The sequence below is a fragment of the Euprymna scolopes genome, chromosome 3 (genome assembly GCF_053919585.1).
Source record: "Euprymna scolopes isolate OS-2025 chromosome 3, ASM5391958v1, whole genome shotgun sequence".
NCBI classification, from domain to species: Eukaryota; Metazoa; Mollusca; class Cephalopoda; order Sepiida; family Sepiolidae; genus Euprymna; species Euprymna scolopes.
The window spans coordinates 176,407,397-176,423,730 of NC_136484.1; positions in this window are offsets into that span (position 1 = coordinate 176,407,397).

The following is a 16,334-nucleotide window of genomic DNA, read 5'->3' on the forward strand; positions in this document are numbered from 1 at the left end:
AAAAAAAATGCTATATTCATTCTCACTGTAAGCGAAGACCTTTAAAAGTCTACAAATTAAAGGTACATGCTGCGGGGCGGTAAACTAAAAATTTAGCCATTTTTCTTACAATTATGGTGGCGTTCGTAGAAAAAGAAATAATTTCATAATTGTTTTACTATACTTGTTGAGAGTACGTTAAATTCTTTAATATATGTATTTACATTACCCCTTCGAGGGTAGGTAAAATTATTTACATTACCTCTTCGATTGTAGGTAACATTATTTAGGACAGGAACATTTTTTTTAATATACATCCTAGAATTTTACTGTCCAAGGGAAGGTACAATTATTTCATATATGTGTTGTGTAATACGAATCCTTTGTTAGGTAAAATATTGTTTTGCTTGAGGTAACAAACGATACATAGAAATGAAATATTCCTCTATCTAAGAATAACAGGTGTAATCAATATTTACTTCATTTTTCTCATTGTTTTATACGGTCCCGAGCAACGTCAGTAGTCCTACTAGATGATGAATATTAAAATAACTTGGGGCTTACTCTTATATTTACATAATATTTAACATCTACCAGAATGAGAAAAATCTCATGATTTTAGTAGTAAGTTTAGTAAGCTAGGGTTTTATTTATATTTTCGTATCATACAATTAAAATGATTAACCTTTTTTTTTAAATCCAACTTACTCTTATTTCGTGCGTACAAATCTTATTAAAGAATAGCCTACGTATTTATGTGTTTCTCTTAACCAAATATTTGTTAGGGGATACGTACAGTGGGGTAAGAGGTGGCTGGTTAATTTTAATGCATCTAAAACCAAGCTTCCATCTTTACATCATCAACCCTCTTATCCCCATCTGGTATCAATGTAAATGGATAGCTCTCGTCTTGAGGAGGCTCCATGTTTTGACAAGCTCCCGGGATTGACCTTTACTGCTGATCTGAAATGGAACACGTACATCAAATCTGTTGCCAAGGTCGCTGGATCCTTATACCGCTCTAGTAGATATCTCACTACTGATGCAATTCTCTATCTATATAAAAGCCAAGTGCGTCCAAGGATGGAGTACTGTTGCCATATCTGGGCAGGAGTTGCTAAAAACAGCCTATCCTGCTTTGACAGAGTACAAAATAGACTTCGTATCCTAGTGGGGGATGCCGTTTTCTCTTCGCTGCAATCCCACAGAAAGGAACGTTGCGAGATTGTCGTTGTTTTATCGCTATTTCCATGTAAAATGCCCGTCTCAGCTCCAATCTTTGGTCCCCCTTCCCACATCTTTCACGAAAAACGACCGTCGAGCTAATACATCTGAGAGTAATTTTCCCCACTCTTTATCTGTGCCTAAATCAAAAGGTAGATCCATGAACAAAGTTTCTTTCTTCCGTTTGCTTGTTTCCCACCAGAATACAACTTGGATATCTCCAAGTCTAATATAAACAAGTTCCTGTTAAACCGCCCCCTTAAGTAAGACACTTTATCAGATCTCCAGTACTAGCGATTACTACGATATTATCCCATTGATTACTGTACACGCAATACCTCTTATCCGCGAGTGTCCTACGAGTCTTATTAAGTAGTGACTTCCTTGTAATATATATGTATATATATATACATATATATATATATATATATATATGTATATATACATATATATATACATAAATATATATACATACACATACATATATATACATATATATATACATACACATATATACACACATCTATATGTATACATATGTATATATATATACACACATATATATACATATACATATATATATACATATATACATATATACATATACCTGTATATACATATATGCATACATATATATATATACATATATATACATATATACATATATATATACAAATATATACATGTATACATACATATATATACATATATACATATACATATATACACCTATATATACCTATATATACATATATATACATATATATACGTATACATATATATATACATATGCATATATACATATATACACATATATATACATATATATACATATATACATATATATACATATATACATATATATACATATATACATATATATACATATATATACATATATATATACATATATACATATATATTGTTATATATGCATATATATACTTATATAGACATATATATACATATATACATATATATATATATGCATATATACATATATATATATGCATATATATGCATACATATATATATACACATATATACATACATATATACATATATATACATATATATACATATATATACATATACATACATATATACATATATACATATATATACACATATATATACATATATATACATATATATATATACATACATATATATATATATAGTCGCAAACGAGATACTTACATAGATGTGTGGCTTAACGTCTTTTTAAAATATCCTGTTTTGCAGAAACGATAAAAATAAGAAAAATGACTTTACCGCTACAGGCATTACGTGCCAGTAGAACGGAACTGTGAACATCACGATCCTTTTATATTCAAATGTATTCTCTTTTAGAAATCAAAAAAACTCGATATTTTTTATACTTTTTTCATTAATTAAAGCATATTCAATTTAGTATCGATTAAGTCCATTGATCGCAGGTGTTCACAGCAATCTCGAATTATATTGTACAAATTAAAATATAAAATATCTCAATGAGAATTTCAATAGTTTGGAAGGAAACTGTCATCAGCATAATGTGCTATTCTACAGATTTACACAAAATGACGTTGGCGTCTAACACGAAATATTAGTACGAGCATTATAGCGTTTAATTTTTTCAAGAGAGAAAATGTAAAAAGAGTTACTTACAGTCTCATAGAATCCCAGATAATGCTTCTTGATAAATTTATATTTCGTAAAACGACACACTAGAAAAATGCACAAATGGTTCAATGTGGATTACATGATATATATATATATATATATATATATATATATATATATATATATATATATATACATATTCATACATACATATCTATATATACACACACACATATATATGTGTGTGTGTGTGTGTGCATGTAGTAGGTTATCAAAATATATATGGCAATTTAAGCTAGACTGAATATTTCATGTTTCATTCTTCAAGCCTTCTTTAAAATTAAAAAAAAATGACATGTTTTTCTCTAAAGATAAACTACATATATCATATGATTATCGAACTGCGCTTCGTTTTAAAAATAATTCGTCGAACATTATTTTTTAATAAATTTATCTCCGTATCGTTGCATGAACAAACAATAGAACCAATGTTCTCAAAGGAATCATCGGTTCGTCACCATGAAACACTCTTTTCGGAATTTAAACGCAAAACAGTATTTTAAACCATGGTTTTCCTAGCAGTATGATCGAATTCCTCATCCCTTAAACCACATGAACAAAATAATGTTTAATACTGGGTCTATTTTTTGTTTGCTCCAGTTAATTTTAGGTTAAGCAAGCCATGCCATTAAAAAAGGTTTCTTCCCAGTGTCCTCTGCCCCTTCCCCCACATATTTATATACCTCTTTACAAACTATAGTGTTTTTATTGTATTTGGCTAAATCCATTCTACTGCTTATCACTCCCTTCTTTGTTATTATTATTATATATTTACATACTTATGTAATCCTACCATCTCTCTGTTATTATTACGTAAGAAAAAGTATAATTATTACTTAAAAAAAGGTATATATATATATATATATATATATATATATATATATATATATATATATATATATATATATATATATATATAAACAAATATTATTGAATAGCACGGAATTATTCTGTTTTACAATTTTTTTTTTTATCTTCTCCAATCTCCGAATATTCCTTTTTGTGTTATTCTCGAAATTGTATATGTTGGATCCATAATCACGAGCGCTTTCGACAGAAGTACTTCTATCCTGCTCAGACATATTGTAGAAATAAATGTAGGGATTGTTTTTTTAATTTACTTATATATTTTTTTCTAGTCACGTGGTAATTTGTTACAAGTTAAGTGGGCCGAATTTTGTTTTTACATATATTAAACACATTTATATATACAAACACATATATACATTATCAAACATTTATCCCAAACATTTCAAAATGTTCCGGCTGCACTCATAATTAATATTTATTTGAGGCTTCTTTGTTTTAATGTGCAATGCTTCGAGTATTCTTAGCCTATTTACATTTCTCTCACTCTGCAATACTCTTTTATTTTCTACCATAATTCTTCGGAATTCCGAATGTTGGCAGCCATGACCCTTCAAATGTTGTGATATGGAGTTAGAGTCAGAGAGGTGGATAGTCAATCTTCGCGACAATGTGTTAGTTACTCAATAATATTTTTCTAAATGAGAAAATGCTGCCTAAATATACACAATATATATATATATATATATATATATATATATATATATATATATATATATATATATATATATATATATATATATATATATATATATATACTAGCATTTCAACCCGGCATAGCTCAGGTGTTTAGAGGTGTATGTTAAGCAAAAGAAAAAAACGGTCAATTTTGTAAAATTATACCCCTATTATTATCCCTTGACATTTATTGTTTTGGGCTCAAATAAAGTTATTAACTTAGATCAATATCCAAGAAACATATATCTAAAATTACAAGTGTTTAGATCCAAAATTGTCGGAGGAGTTCGGATGAGTTCTCAAAGGTCAGATCGTTGAACTTTACTCCTTAACAGACAAATTTCTGGCCGAAAACAGATTACAAAGATTTAATTTTTACATGTCTGTGTAACGTTGTTTACTATGTTAGTACAAAGTTTACTATGTATACTTACACAGTAGCAATTATAGTAATTCACTTATATATATATATATATATCTATATATATATATATATATATATATATATATATATATATATACTGTATTAACAAAACCAAGACTTCAAAAAAGGAATCGACAGCAACAAAAAGTGTATTTCATCGTAAGTTACAATTGTTTTAATACCAGTTGGACAATTTAAAGCATTATGGCGTTTGAAAATTTTCACATAACCAGCATTTCTTCAGACATCTTGAAGAAAAAACACTTTGACAATAAAACATTGTTTAAAGAAAATTCCCTTAACAGAAATGAAGCATGCAGAAACATTTACCCTGGAGGCATCCCCGTCAATGGGCTTTTGACGGAGGATGCCTCCAGGGTAAATGTTTTTTTAAGTTGTGTTTTTTGTTGTTGTCTTCGTCTATCCAGAATTTTGAGTAATACTTTAACGGTTTTGGGAAGAGACGTTTTCGTTCAGAAAGCTTTTAAAGTTCTACTTAGTTCATCTAATAAGTTGGCACACCCAATAGAATACTTTTTATTGAATTGGGCATGGGCCTCCATAAACTTGGAGCTTTTACACGATCGCTGACATGTTCACTGGAACGTGCGAAAACACTGAGGCGGAAAAACGCGCCTAATGTCCGAGGAGCCAGGTGAAAATCAGGTGACATCCCCACATCCCCCGACCCCCCCCCCTTCAGACACGTTCGCTTCATTTGACACTTTACAAAGCGAACAAAGACTAGTTGAGATAAAAAGAAAAGATATAAAAACAGAATCCCTGTTTTAACAGCAATCATAAAATAACAATAAGGATAATATATATATATATATATATATATATATATATATATATATATATATATATATATATATATATTGCCCTTATTGTTTTATATATATATATATATATATATATATATATATATATATATATATTATAGTATGACTATATAAATTTCCCTAGATGTATACACATAAACACACTTTATATATATATATATATATATATATATATATATATATAAAGTGTGTTTATGTGTATACATCTAGGGAAATTTATATAGTCATACTATAATATATATATATATATATATATATATATATATATATATATATATATATATATATATACGTAACTATGTATATTTCTATATATGCGTCTGTCTTTTTCCCTCTCCTTACAGTGAGATAAAGGGAGATAAAGAAATACATTCAAATACCGGCGTTTTCTAATATTTTGAACTTCTCGTTGATTTATCCAATTCATGCACTCCTTGGTGCATATTCCCGTGTGGTCTACATACTTTCACCTATTTAGCGATATAATTGTATTGTAATTCTTACACATGTTATATAATTCTAAAGTCCTTGCTCTTATGTATGATAGTTTTGTATTTGAGCTGTTTTTATCGTTTCAGATATTTGTTGCTTGTCCGTGAATATTTTGCCGTTTATATCATTTAAAATGAATATCGTTGTTGTTAATGTTTTATACATGTAATTTCCCATGTTAACGAAAGAAGATACAGAATGAGAGAGACAAGAAGAGTAAAAGAGATAGGTATGTAGACAGGTAGACAGATAAATAGATAAATATTGAGGGGGATAGGAGCTGTGAAAAAGAAAAACAAAGCAAGAAGCAAAAAAGGTTTGGAAGGATTCTGGGGAGCACGAAGCTACCTGAATTGTAGGTTCAGCTGTGTTTGTCATTTATCTGTTTTCTTTTTACCTTCATTAATTTTCCCATCTTCTAATATATCTTATTATCTGGCTATGCGAATCACTAATGATAAAGGGTTACTATCCATACAGAGCTGTGAGAATACAAGTTAAGCCATATTATTTCAGGTTGTTAATTACAGTGATGCTATCGATCCGACCCAAGAAACTCAATGCGGGGCCATGTATATAATAGTCAGTAACTTCATCATTAAGGCTAATCTTGCTGTAATATCATAGAGATGTTCGTTTAGTTCTTTAAAACTAGCCAATTAACCAACGTGGACAACATATAGAACACTTCAAATATCTAAAACCCGGAAAGCATGAATTTTTGAAACTAGATCAAGCGTGGCAAATATCATTAAATATGCAGAGTGATTTTTTTGTGATTGTACGTACTAGTCACTTATACCACCAAATAAAATAGTGTAGTATTATGCTTTTGTGTAACTCATTAAGCTGATATTTTAGGACACATTGTGTAGAGAACCAACGGTAGATTGTAAGGATTTGGATCACATTAAGAGACAAAGGTAGAAGGAATAAAGCTATTAAAATATATTCCATAAAGACTTGATGTAAGCTTGCGTTGTTTATAAAATAAGAAATAAATACACCTGTCTCGCTTTTTTTTTACAGTCTTAAGAAACCCTGCAGTTACGAAAGCTGGAAAATATACAAAATAATCCTTTTTAATATTGTATTTAATTTATTTTTTTGTGCTGCTAAATCCAGGATGTCTTGCTCACTAGAGGAGAAAAGATTGTACGCCGTATTGTGCAGAGGATTGTATTAAATATTAAATAGAATGATTAAGTAGAAACTTGTGAAAGCATTATTTCTTAAATTTACATTTGTATTTTTTAGAAAAATAACATGCTATGCTATATAATTTGTTATTAAATGTCTAGCGCCGGGGCGCCGGGGCGCCGGGGCGCCGGGGCGCCGGGGCGCCGGGGCGCCGGGGCGCCTGGTCTTATGACTTGGTAAAATATATATTTAATGCATGCAAAGTTCGTATTTATTACTAAGGATCTAATTTTCTATTGGATATATATATATATATATATATATATATATATATATATATATATATATATATATATATATATGATTTGAAATGTTTAAAAATGTTTTGGGTGCCATGAGCTTAAATCAAAACTAATCAATCAAGAATCAGGTAAGAAAGACTGTAAGTAATGAACTAAATTGGAGTCTGCGAAGAAAGATGTAAAATATGTCGGCAACTTGAAACCACTCGTTTTAATTTCACCTATTCGATATATGTCTGTGCACATTATTTATCAATCCAAACAATATGTTTACCTTTTTTTACATGGGCATCACCACTTATCAAGACATTGAGGCCACTCGAGGATAAGGATTAAAGAGTGTACAGAAGAAATTGGGTATTATAGAAATCGTTAGTAATGTCAATTTGGTGAATTTGTTAACTTATATGGAACGGCTCATAAAAAACTTATTTACATTAGACTTGATGGCAACCATATTGTAATCAGCTGTAAAGCAGGAAAACGGAAGACCATTCCATAGGCATGTTGTTCTAATAAAGAAGCTTTGCTCGTGGAATAGACGTTTAGGTTTAAGAACAGATAAAGATTGGGGGAAATTATTGATAGTAATTACTGCTAGACGGGTGTTTCTTGGAAAAGTTTGGCGAGGGTGGACGATAGATTGGAGCTCAGCAGTGCACTTTCCATGAAAATAACGATAAAGCAGACACAAACTCGCAACATTTCTTCTGTAAAATTCACGTGAATCAATCAATAGTTTTTTGTTTATTAAAGAAACTCAAATTTTATCGGACATTTTATCGAAGGTTTGATGTGCCGCCATCTTAATGATAAATGCTACAGTGCTGGCGATACCTGTCGCTCAACAAGGGTAGATAATCGACTTTCAGCCCTCGAGGAAAAAAAATTAAAATTACTACTTTTGTAGGTTTTCGGGGGCGCTGAAAACGAAAAAAAAGTTTACAATTCCGGCAAACGTTTACCTTTTTTTTTTTTTACACCACATTATCAAGGCCCAGAGGCCACTCAAGGATAAGGGTTAAAGAGTGTACAGTAGAAATTGGACAACATAGTAATCATTAGTAATGAAAATTTGGTAAATTTGATAACTTATATGGAACGGCTCATCAAGAACTTATTTACTTTAGACTTGAACACAACCATATTGTAGTCAGCCGGAAAGCAGGAAAACGGAAGACAATTCCACAGGCGTGCAGTTCTAAGAAAGAAGCTTTGTTCATGGAATCTACGTTTAGGTTTAGGCACAGATAAAGAGTGGGGGAAATTATTGATAGTGTTTACAGCTAGACGAGTGTTTCTTGTGAAAGTTTGGCGAGGGGGGGCCATAGATTGAAGCTCAGTTGAACACTTTCCATGAAAATAACGATACATCAGAGACAAACTCGCAACATCTCTTCTGTGAGATAGAGGTTGCAAGGAGGAGAAAAGGACATCTCCTACGAGGCTACGAAGTCTATTTTGAACTCTATCAAGGCAGGACAAGTCCTTTCTAGCAGCTCCTGCCCAGATGTGGCAACAGTATTCCATCCTTGGACGTACCTGGCTCTTATATAGATATAGAATAGCATCAGCAGTGAGATATCTACCGGATAGATAGAAAGATCCCACCATTTTTCCAGCGGCCTTGGCAACAGATTTGATATACGTGTTCTATTTAAGATCAGGAGTAATGGTCAAGCCCAGAAGCTTGTCAAAACTTGAGGCCTCCTGAAGACGAGAGCCATTCATTTCAATTGATGACAAATATGGATTGGAATGTTGATGATGTAAAGAGAGAAGCTTGGTTTTAGATGCATTAAAAGTAACCAGCCACTCCTTTCCCCATTGTACTACGTGCTCAAGATCAGAGGAGAGAGAATTGGAGAGAACTTGGTCGTTTACTGTCTTAGATGTGGTACCATAAATGGTAGTGTCGTCAGCATAAATGTCTACAAATGATGTAAGGATATGATTTGGAAGATCATTAATGTAGATCAGGAAAAGAGTTGGGCTCAGGATAGATCCCTGAGGGACACCGGCATTAATACTGTGAGCTTCTGATTTTTGCCCCTCAACTACTACTCTTATGAACCTATCAGAAAGAAATGATTTAATAATTGAGAAGACTTTTCAATCTATACCATAGCTAGCGATCTTATGAAGTAAACCTTTATGCCATACCCTATCAAAGGCTTTAGATATGTCAAGAGCAATTGCCCTAGAAAGATTGCCACCGTCGAGAGATTTGCTAATCCTATGCGATATAACTGTAAGGACATCTGCTGTAGATCTAGCAGAACGGAAACCATATTGAGTGTCACTAAGAAGGTTATTTTTGGTGAGATGGTTGATTACTTCTGTATTTAACACAGATTCTAGCAACTTACTCATGACGCAGAGGAGACTTATTGGCCTGTACTGAGAGGGGGATGAGCGATCACCTGAATTCTTAGATTTTCCAGGGAGATGGGAAACTATTCTCCTTAAGACAACGTTTAAACAATTTTGTAAGTATGGGCGCTAGTTCAGGTTGAAGTTTTTTGAGTACTATAATTGGAATACCGTCAGGGCCAGTTGCTTTACTGGAATCAAGGTTTTTGATTAGCTTGGCAACATCACGTACATATATACATATATCACATAGCGTGATTTCTGATACAGGAGGAAATATTGGGGGTTGGTGGCCTTGGTCGCAAAGGGTAGAATTAGCTGCAAAGTTCTTGACAAAGAGTTTGGCTTTGTCTGATGCTGACGAGATTACCTCAGGTCAATTGATAATAGTTGGGATGGAGCACACGCTTCTGTTCAGGATTCTGTTTGCTATTTGCCAAAACTGGTGGGAACCAAGCCGCTGCTCAGCTACTTTGGACTTAACAGATTGAGCATACAACTCTCTTGCGTTCCTTATTACTTTCTTACAATGGTTGCTGGCAGTCCTGAAAACGGCTTTAGTTTCCATACATCTATTACGTTTGAAGCAGTGGAAAACGTGATTTCTGTGCGCAATGGCAGCAGCACATTCTGGAAAGAACCATGGCTGGCTGTTAGGTTTTTGCTGAAACTTTTTAGAGGGTATGAAATGGTCAATACCTACAATTAACCATTCAGTCAGGTCTAATACTATAGAGGACACATCCTTTTTAAACATGGAATGCAGAGGTAGATCAGATATAAATGTACGGAAGCTATCCCAGTCAGCCTTAGTGTATCGATATAGTGTACTATGAAGAGGTACGTCTGGGGACTTATTACATTTCATTTTTATCTTAATTGATACAACAGAGTGGTCGGAAGATCCAAGAGGCGACAGAACAGAAACTGAACATAGTTCAGGGCAAGTTGTGAGAAAAAGGTCTAGTAGGCTCGCATACTGGCCGTCATTATCGGGCACACGGGTAGGTTCCTGAACAATCTGAGTGAGGTCATAGGCAATGGAGAAATCATGACAGAACCTCCCCTCATCATCGGTCTTGTTTGAGTGGGTCACCCATTCGACGTTGTGAACATTGAAGTCTCCACATACGTGAATGTTAGCTGAAGGATAAGTAGAAAGGACTTGGTCAATTTTCTCAGATATGCTTTGAAAGATAGTAACTCCGCTGTTGTGGGGGCGATAGAGAGTAAATATAAATGCAGTAGTGTGAGCTAAAGCAACCCGGAAGCACATATAGGGTAAGTTAGGATCTTCCCTGGAGATGTCCCTCCCACATGGAAAGCTATCTTTAATATAGGCACATATTCCATGCCCATGGCGATCTTGGGGGTCAGATTTAGAAGTTAAGTTAGAGTATCCTGTAATTGCAAACTCATCTAGGGAAATAGCCTGCCCAATGCCAGTTTCACTTAAAAATAAAAGGTCTGGTTTAGTCTCCTGTAATTGGGTTTCAACCTCTGGAAGGTTAGAACGAAGACCCCTGATGTTGGAGAAGGAGACATGGTAGTAGGGGTCTACGTTGGAAGTTGTAGAACCGGGTTTAATTGTGTATTTTTCTTGAAACTTGTCATGATGAAATTTTGGAATTTGTGGACTAGGTCGTCAGATTTACTTAGAGCAGGACAGAGAGGGGAAACTAAGAGAGAAAAAGAAACGAAGAATTTTTTTTTTTGTAGCACATGATAAGGTAAAGCCGTAACAATTACCCACTAGTATGGCATCGAGAGGCCCCACCAGAAGCTACTGCATGGTCCAGATTCCATTCACCAAATGGCCATACAGTAGCCCCAGTACTTTGCACCTGCTGATAGGACAGCCTCCTTAGTGGTTAATCCAAGGTTCGGGTCCCTGACTATCAGGCGGATAACGTCAGCCCAGACAAAACGTTTACCTCCAGCACCCTTACTAGTGACATGGCTACAAGGATAGACATAGAAACAGAAAATTTCCACCAACTCTGCCAACTAAAAAGTGGGGGATCACTTTTTTTTATTATTACATTTTCACACCAAACAACGCATATTGCCGCTTTGTTGTAGGGTGCTAATATCAGGATCATGGACATCAGGGGTACTGTGTAGGGAGTTTGGCAGCAAGATGTCGGTTCACGTTGCATTGACCTTCTGCATGTCAGTACAGTTGAGGAAGCAGGGACCCGGGAGGGAATTCAAAAGTCTAGCTGTCCTGGGGAAGAAACTATTGGAATAGAAGGCTCTCTTATATCTAGGGATGTCTACTGTGAAGGAGTGGGATTTAGATGCTTGTCGGGGGAATTTACGTCGATGGGGCACAAGTGCTTGCAGTTCGTCAGAGCATTCATCGCAAAAGTACTTGTAGAAAAGGCAGAGTGATGCAACATTTCGTCGATGCGACAGGGACTGAAGTTTAGCTGACAGTGCAGGGCCTATCAGATGAGCGACTCTCTTTTGAACCTTTTCAAGGAGCGAGCGACTAGTGGTAGATACACCAGCAACAATATGACAACAATACTCCATAATAGACGAATGGTGGCTTTATAGAGGTATAGGATACTTTCGGGTGTCAGTATTTCTCTAGCCCGATAAAGAGTACCTACCTTCTTCGCAGCGGTCCTGGCGATACTCTCAATGTAATTGTTCCAACTCATGTTTCCTGTGAGCATTAGGCGGGGGAGTTTAAAGGATGTACTTTCAGATAAAGAGTGATTGGTCATTGCTATTAGTGGTAGAGAGGGGTTCTTGTAATTATTTAAGGACACCAGCTTAGTCTTGGCAGCATTGAATGTGACCATCCATTTATGTCCCCATTCCACTATAGATCGGGTGTCATTTTCTAGTGCTTCTGCAATTTCTTTAGATGTGTGTTTATTTGTTTTCTTGTCGTGTCTGTTATAGAGTGTGGTGTCGTCAGCATATATACCCATCTCACAACAATTTTGTCAGGGAGGTCATTTATGAATAGTAGGAATAACAAAAGTGCCAGGATAAACCCCTGAGGTACTCCCGCATATATATTGTATTGTTTAGATGTACGACCGTCGAGGAAAACCTGGAATTTTCTGTTATCTAAGAAGGATTTTATTATGCCATGTATTCTTCCAGTGATACCATATGATCTGATTTTCCTGAGAAGACTTTCATGGCATACCTTGCCAAAAGCCTTCGATATATCTAGAACTACCGCTCTACCCTTCCCGCTTTGTCCATTGACTGATATATACGTTCTGAGATTACAGGTAGGATGTCTGCTGTTGAAGGGGGTTGTCTAAATCTATATTGTTGGTCAGTCAGAAGTTTAGCCTCTGTAAGGTGATGGACTAGAGCTTGGTTACTTATTGTCTCAAATATTTTGGCGAAAAGTGGGAGGAGGCTAATGGGGCGACAATTTACCGGGTCAGTTCTTTCGCCAGAATTCTTGAAAACTGGTACTGCAGACGCAGTTTTCCAGCAGGCAGAAAAGCAAGATTGATTAAGGCATTTCTTGTAAAGTTTGGAGAGAACTGGAGATATTTCGGCGTAGCACTTTTTAATAGCACAGCCGGGATGAGATCAGGTTCACATGCTTTTGCAGAGTCAAGACTTTTTATGATAGTATGCACCTGAGAAGGGGTGATTTTCAGATCGTCTAGTGTGGCGTCTGTCCGCAAAGGAAAGTCAAGGAGGGGGTGGTTGGCAGGGTTCAAGTGTGACGTTGGAGGCAAACTGACTGGCAAGCATGTTAGTCTTCTTTTTTACATTGGGGTCACCACATATCAAGGCCCGGAGGCCACTCAGGGATAAGGGTTATTGCGTGTACAGTACTCAATGAGATAGCATTGTAGTAATCATTAGTATTGGATATTTGATAGAGTGTCTTACTTAAGGGGAGAGTTTGTCAGGAATTTTTTATGTTGTTTATGTTATTTGAAGGCATCAAAGTTGTAATCAGGTGGGAAACAGGCAAACGGAAGAGTTCCACAGACGTGCACTTCTGAAAAAAGAGGCTCTGCTCATGAATTCTACATTTAGATTTAGGCACAGATAAAGAGTGGTGAAGACTATTGACAGTAGTTTCAGCCAGACGGTTGTTTCTCATGAAAGATTGGCGAAGGGGGGGCGAGAGATAGGAGTTCAGACGAGCACTTGCCATGCAAATAACGATAAATCAAAGACAGGCTCGCAACGTCTCTTCTGTGGGGGAAAGGCTACAGGGAAGAGAAAAGGGCATCCCCCACCAAACCACGAATTCTATTTTATACTCTGTAAAGGCAAGAAAGGTGTTTTTAGCAGCTCCTGCCCAGATGTGGCAGCAGTACTCCATCCTCGGACGTACTTGGCTTTTATATAGATAGAGAATTGCATTAGTAGTGAGGTATCTTTTGGACCGATAGAAGGATCCCACCATCCTCCCAGCGTCCCTGGCAACAGATTTGATGTACGTGTTCCATTTCAGATCAGGAGTAAAGGTCAAAACCAGAAGATTGTCAAAACATGGAGCCTCCCCAAAATGAGAGCCATCAATTTCAATTGATACCAGTGGGGATTCAGAGCGTTGATGATGTAAAGATAGAAACTTATTTTAGATGCATTAAATGTGACGAGCAACGTCTTCCCCCACTGTACCACGCGCTCAAGATCAGAGGAGAGAGAATTAGAGAACCCTTTGTAATTTACGGCCTTTGATGTTTTGCCATAGATGGTCGTGTCATCAGCATAGATGTAAACGAATGGTTTAAGTATGTGTTTTGGGAGATCATTGGTGCAGATCAGGAAGAGAGTTGGGCCAGGATGACCCCCTGAGGGCCTCCCGCATTAATACTGTCGGCTTCTGATTTTTGCCCATCAACCACTAATCTTATGAACCTATTAGAGAGAAATGATTTCATGATTGAGAAAACATTTGCATTCATACCCTGGCTGGAAATCTTGTGAAGTAGACTCTTATGCCATGCCTTGTTAAAGGCCTTCGATATGTCAAGAGCAATTTCCCTGGAAAGGGAAACCTTTGTCAAGAGATTCACTAATCTTATGTGATATAACCGTTAGCACATCTGCTGTAGATCTTGCAGAGCGGACACCATATTGCATGTCACTAAGAAGGTGGTTTCTGTTGAGGTGGTTTAATTTAATATGGATTCTAACAACTTACTTATGACACACAGGACACTTATTGGTCTATACTGAAAGGGAGATGAATTTTCACCTTAATTCTTGAATACAGGGCATACTGATGAGATTTTCCAATGTGTTGGAAAGAACTTCCCTCTAAGATAACTCTTAAACAGTTTCGGAATTATAGGGGCAAGTTCTGGTTGGAGCTTTTTGAGCATAATAGTTGGAATGCCGCCAGGGCCAGTTGCTTTACTGGAATCAAGGTTAATGATTAGTTTGGCGATCTCACGCACAGATATTTGTATGTTGCATAGCGTGTTGTCTGTTATAGGAGGAAATACAGGGAGTTGATGGCCATGGTCTCATGGGGTAGAATTAGCTGCAAAGTTCTTGGCAAATAGTCTGGCCTTATCTGATGCTGACGAGATGACCTCAAGTCCATTGATGATAGTTGGGATAGAACGCACGCTTTTGTTCAAGATCCTGTTTGCTATTTGACAGAACTGGTGGGAACCAAGCCGTTGCTCAGCTACGTTGGATTTAACCGAATGACATATAGCTCTCTTGCATATTTATTATTCTTTTACAGTGGTTGCTAGCAGTCCTTAAAGCAGCTTTAGTCTCAGTACATCTATTACATTGGTAGCTATGGTCAAAGTTATTTGTGCGTGATGGCAGCAGCACATTCTGGGGAGAGCCATGGCTGGGTGTTAGGTATGTGTTGGATTATTTTGGATAGTATGAATAGGCCTATGCCTACAATTAACCATTCGGTAAGTCTGATACTATAGAGAGCACATCCGTTTTTAACATGGAATGCAGAGGTAGGTCAGATATGAATGCACGGAAGCTATCTCAGTCAGCCATAGAGTATCGATATACAGTACAGTGGAGAGGTACGTCTGAAGACATATTACATTTCATTTTTACTTTAACTGCTGCAACAGAGTGGTCAGAGGATCCCAGAGGAGATAGAACGACACATGAACATAGCTCAGAGGAAGTTGTGAGGAAAAGGTCTAGAAGGCTTGCATATTGACCGGTAGTATCGGCACACGGGTGGGTTCGTGAACTATCTGAGTGAGGTAATAGGCAATGGCAAAATCATGACAAAACCTCCCCTCGCCATGGGTTTTATTTGAGTGGGTCAGCCATTCCCCATTATGGACATTGAAGTCACCGCAAATGTGAATGTTAACCGAAGGATGAGCAGACAGGATGTGGTCACTGTTC